Here is a 6,000-nt window from a genome sequence, read left to right on the forward strand (position 1 = left end):
CCCTTAGTTAGGCTAGGTTCACATTGCGTTAATGGGTTAACGCTAACAGACATCGTTGCACGGCGAAAATGTCGCAATTAACGCCGTGCAACGGGTCCGTTAGCACACCCATTGACAGCAATGTGACTTCCGGGTGTAGCGCATCGCTAGCGCGTGCCGTTTTCGGCTCGCGCTAGCAAGGTGCCATTCTTTTGTGGCGCGCCTTGGACGCTGCTTGCAGCGTCCGCGGCGCGCCCGAGGTCCGATCCCCGATCTTCCAGAGCAGGGACGTTAACGCGACCACTAAACGTGACACCTAAAAAGACATTGCGTTAGCGCAATCCGCTAGCGCTAAACGGATTGCCCTAACGCAATGTGAACCTAGCCTTAGGGAAAAATAATAATAAAAAAAAAAAAATGTATTTATTTCCATTTTCCCACTAGGGTTAGGGCTAGGGCTAGGGTTACATTTACGGTTGGGATTAAGGTTGGGATTAGAATTAGGGGTGTGTCAGGGTTAGGTGTGTGGTTATGGTTACGGTTGGGTTTCAGTTAGAATTAGGGGGTTTCCACTGTTTAGGCACATCAGGGGCTCTCCAAACGCGACATGGCGTCCGATCTCAATTCCAGCCAATTCTGCATTGAAAAAGTAAAACAGTGCTCCTTCAGTTCCGAGCTCTCCCGTGCGCCCTAACAGGGGTTTACCCCAACATATGGGGTATCAGCGTACTCAAGACAAATTGGACAACAACTTTTTGGGTCCAAGTTCTCTTGTTGTTCTTGGGAAAATAAAAATTTGGGGGGCTAAAAATCATTTTGGTGGGGGAAAAAAAGGATTTTTTATTTTCACGGCTCTGCGTTATAAACTGTAGTGAAACACTTGGGGGTTTAAAGTTCTCACAACACACCTAGATAAGTTCCTTGGGAGGTCTAGTTTCCAATATGGGGTCACTTGTGGGGGGTTTCTACTGTTTGGGTACATCAGGGGCTCTGCAAATGCAACGTGACGGGAAAGAGAAGGAGATCCAGCTCAACGAAATAGTGAAAAATCCATAGTTTATTTCACTTAAAATATAGTGAAAGGACAAAACATCAGCATACAAAAAAATATTTTAAAACCAAGGTCAACGCGTTTCCGGTGACTAAGCACCCTTAATCATGCACGCCTGCAGACCAATCCATCTAAGTCTGCTTTCCAAATGGCGCTCCTTCCCTTCCGAGCTCTGCCATGCGCCCAAACAGTGGTTCCCCCCCACATATGGGGTATCAGCGTACTCAGGACAAATTGGACAACAACTTTTGGTGTCCAATTTATCATGTTACCCTTGTAAAAATACAAAACTGGGGGCTAAAAAATAATTTTTGCGAAAAAAAAATATATATATTTTCACGGCTCTGCGTTATAAACTGTAGTGAAACACTTGGGGGTTCAAAGCTCTCAAAACACATCTAGATAAGTTCCTTAGGGGGTCTAGTTTCCAAAATGGTGTCACTTGTGGGGGGTTTTAATGTTTAGGCACATCAGGGGCTCTCCAAACGCAACATGGCGTCCCATCTCAATTCCAGTCAATTTTGCATTGAAAAGTCAAATGGCGCTCCTTTCCTTCCGACCTCTGCCATGCGCCCAAACAGTGGTTTACCCCCACATATGGGGTATCAGCATACTCAGGACAGATTGTACAACAACTTTTGGCATCCATTTTATCCTGTTACCCTTGGTAAAATAAAACAAATTGGAGCTGAAATAAATTTTGTGTGAAAAAAAGTTAAATATTAATTTTTATTTAAACATTCCAAAAATTCCTGTGAAACACCTGAAGGGTTAATAAACTTCTTGAATGTGGTTTTGAGCACCTTGAGGGGTGCAGTTTTTAGAGTGGTGTCACACTTGGGTATTTTCTATCATATAGACCCCTCAAAATGACTTCAAATGAGATGTGGGCCCTAAAAAAAAAAAATGGTGTTGTAAAAATGAGAAATTGCTGGTCAATTTTTAACCCTTATAACTCCCTAACAAAAAAAAATTTTGGTTCCAAAATTGTGCTGATGTAAAGTAGACATGTGGGAAATGTTACTTAAGTATTTTGCGTGAAATATCTCTGTGATTTAAGGGCATAAAAATTCAAAGTTGGAAAATTGCGAAATTTTCAAAATGTTCGCCAAACTTCCGTTTTTTTCACAAATAAACGCAAGTTATATCAAATAAATTTTACCACTAACATGAAGTACAATATGTCATGAGAAAACAATGTCAGAATCACCAAGATCCGTTAAAGCGTTCCAGAGTTATAACCTCATAAAGGGACAGTGGTCAGAATTGTAAAAATTGGCCCGGTCATTAATGTGCAAACCACCCTCGGGGCTTAAGGGGTTAAAACAGAGAAATATGTTGCACAAAATAGTTAATAAATAACATTTCTCCTACACCTCATTGGGGGACACAGGACCATGGGTGTTATGCTGCTTGCCACTAGGAGGACACTAAGTAAACACATAAAGAATTAACTCCTCTGCAGTATACACCCCCTGTCTGGCCAATAATGACCCAGTTCTTGCTTAGTATCTGTAGGAGGCACTTGGGTGTGTTTTCAGACCCCAACGTTTTTTATTTTCTGTAGATTTTTATTTTTTAATTAACGGAGTGAAGGGGGCGACGGATTCCTTTCTAGGGTCCGCTCTCCCCCGAACCATCAACAGGCGAGCACGCCGAGTGTACCTCCCCGTACCTCTCTTGCAACGACTGGGGCACGCCTAATCTACGCTAGGGTGACGGTTCCTATACAGCCCCTATCTCCCACCGTGTAAGATAGCGAGCACATAGAGTATTGACTCATGTACATCTCCCAGGCTCCACAATAAAGCCCTCACCTGATGGCGTCATGTAGTCCCCACAGTAGCCGTAAGTCCCCTGCAGGAGGCACATATGAAAATGGACGGAGGCTCTCCATCCCCCGGCAAAGGGAGGATCGATTGAGCTTAGTCCCTCACAATGGAGGCTGCATCTCTGCTCGGTGGCGGTGAGTAGTTTCCTTCCTCACGCTGCCTGCGTGGGAAGGTGCGGTCCTGGTCCCCGGCGATCATTCAGCGCTACGTCACGGCCCGCCGGCAGGCTCCATAAATTTAGTACACGGCTTTTTTCAGCCGGACTAGGCCTCAGTTGCAATCCCCACCCACCGCCGGAGCCCTGCCCACTACTCATGCGCTTCTCGCTCTGAACGAGAAGCGCCCTGCAAATCTCGGGCGCCATCTTGGGACTCCACTTCTGCAGGGAAATCGGCCGAAAACACTAGCCTAACTACTCGGAAGGCGCAGTCTTCTCGCTTCCTCCCTGGGGACACAAGCACAGGACCATGGGTAAGCTGCTTCACTCTATAGGAAAACGCTTAACCCCTTCTCTGCACCCATAGCCCTGCTATCGCAGTTTATTGGAGAGAATAGACATACACTATGTCTCAATCTAGGGAGGCAAAAAGGAGCAATAAAAAGCACAGTTTTTTACTTCATGTGCCACTTGCAATTCTGCTTTGCCACGTGCCCACAATACTCCTTTGTGCCCGAACTGTGACCCGGCCTGTGTGCAGCCGCCTTCTGCCTCCACCTCCAATGTCCCCACCGACCCCGCCGAGCCTAACCTTCCTGAGTGGGCCGCTTCCTTGTCGCGATCCATGGATGCTTTGGCCAAGGCATTGGACTTTTTCCGGGGATTATCCCTAAGTCAGAACCCCCCCCCCCCCATCGACCGCGGCGGAATCTGGCGCCGGTACGGAGCCGTCCGACCACAGGGGGCGTACTCCGTTACGGGAATCTCGGGGTTCCAGGAAAAGAACCCATGCCTCGCCTCCCGTACACGGTCGAGCTTCAGCATCTGCGAGCTCAACTTCTCGCTCCCCGTCCCCCGAGCGTCGCAGCACACATGACTCGGAATACGAGTCGGAGGAATCTTTAACCCAAGACTCCTCGATCGGTCAGGAGACACTTGACTCCCTTATTGAAACAGTCAACAAAACGCTAATGGTGGACGAGGAGCCTGTATCCACTCAGGAACACGTCGTGTCTTTTGAAAAGATCCAAAAGATATTCGTTAATCACCCTGAGTTTAAGGACATTGTCCAAAAACACAGGGAACACCCGGATAAGCTATTTACGGCTCAAAAGGCCACGGAAGCAAAGTATCCTTTCGCCAAGGACCTAATGAAAGAGTTGCTGCACTCTCCTTCTGTGGATCCTGCCGTATCGTGACTCGCATCTAAAACAATCCTATCTCTGTCCAACGGTTCATCAGACAAAAACCCTACTGACTGTCAAATTGACTACCTGGCTCGCTCAGTTTTTGAGGCCTCAGGAGCAGCACTCCTTCCATCTTTCGCTGCTACCTGGGTGGCTAAGGCAATGGTCGCCTGGGCAGAGATGTTAACCTTTACTGTTCATGACAGTAATCTTCCCCCAGAAGCAGCTAGACTCGCTAACCAGATAGCTCAGGCCGGAGACTTCGTAGTTAATGCTTCCATAGATGCGGCTAATTGCGCAGTGCAAGCGACTGCAAACGCAGTCTCCATCAGGAGGGCCTTGTGGCTCCGGGATTGGCGAGCAGATTCTGCTTCTAAAAAGTCGCTGACTTCTTTACCTTACCAAGCTGGTTCTTTATTTGGAGATAAACTGGACCAAATCATTTCTGATGCTACCGGAGGGAAGAGTAAATTTCTTCCTCAGCAAAAACCTACCCGGCCCTTTCGGAGTCAACAACCGTTTCGATTCCTGTCCTTTCGTAACAACTCCAATTAGTCATCCACTTCCTTTGCTCCCGGTTCGGGACAGCGGGGAGACAGAAATTCCCAGGTCTCATACAGACCTAACCGTTCCTGGAAACCCAGACCGAGACCTCTAACCCTAAGGCATCCGCACCCCTTAAACCTTCTACACAATGACTCGTCACGTGTCCGGCGGACACTGACAAAGTAGGCGGACGTCTTTTTTTTTTTTTGTTCCGTCAAGCTTGGCTCTCGGTTGTTCACTACGAGTGGGTCAGAGAGCTCGTGTCCTCCGGATACAAGATCGAGTTTTCTTCCATTCCCCCCTCATGCTTCTTCCAGTCCTTCCCCCCCCCCCCCCCCCCAAATCAAGAGCATCAGATCTTCAGGCCATACAGGCCCTTCGAAGGGACGGTGTCATCATTCTGGTCCCTCGAGACCAAAGGTTCAGGGGGTTTTACTCAAACCTATTCGTGGTCCCAAAGAAAGACGGGACCTTACGGCCCATACTGGACCTCAAGCTGTTAAACAAGTTCGTACGGGTTCGACACTTCAGGATGGACTCGCTCCGTTCCATTGTCACGTCCCTGGAGAAAGGAGAGTTCCTAGCATCCATAGACATCAAGGATGCTTATCTCCACATCCCGATTTTTTTATTTTTTTTTATTTTTTTTTTCCTCTCAGCAGTTCCTGCGCTTCACAGTCCAGGACGAACACTTCCAGTTTGTGGCCTTGCCCTTCGGCCTCGCCACCGCCCCCAGAGTTTTCACGAAGGTCATGGCCATTCTTCACGCTCGGAGAGTGGTAGTTCTTCCATATCTGGACGACCTATTAATCAAGGGTCCGTCCCATTCTGCCTGCGAGGAGTCTGTAAGTATCACCGTGGATTCTCTTTCTTGCCTGGGCTGGAAAATCAACTTGGAGAAATCATCTCCAGTGCCGGCTCAGCAAATCTTCCTGGGCATGATCCTGGACTCTTCCCGCAGGTTAGTCATTCTCCCTCCAGAGACGGTCTTGTCTTTACAACAGGGAGCGCACAAGCTCTCCCGCCCAGTCCCTCACTCCATTCGCTTTAGTATGCGCATCCTCGGGAAGATGGTTGCGGCGATGGAAGCCGTTCCGTTTGCGCAGTTCCATCTCCGTCCCCTGCAACAAGCTCTGCTGTTAGCCTGGGACAGGAGTCCGTTCTCCCATGACTGTCGTTTTCACCTGTCCCCACAGGTCAGGCAGACCCTCAGGTGGTGGACGAAAGCTTCTCTGAACCATGAAAAAT

The sequence above is a fragment of the Ranitomeya imitator genome, chromosome 1, assembly GCF_032444005.1.
Source record: "Ranitomeya imitator isolate aRanImi1 chromosome 1, aRanImi1.pri, whole genome shotgun sequence".
Classification (NCBI taxonomy): Eukaryota; Metazoa; Chordata; class Amphibia; order Anura; family Dendrobatidae; genus Ranitomeya; species Ranitomeya imitator.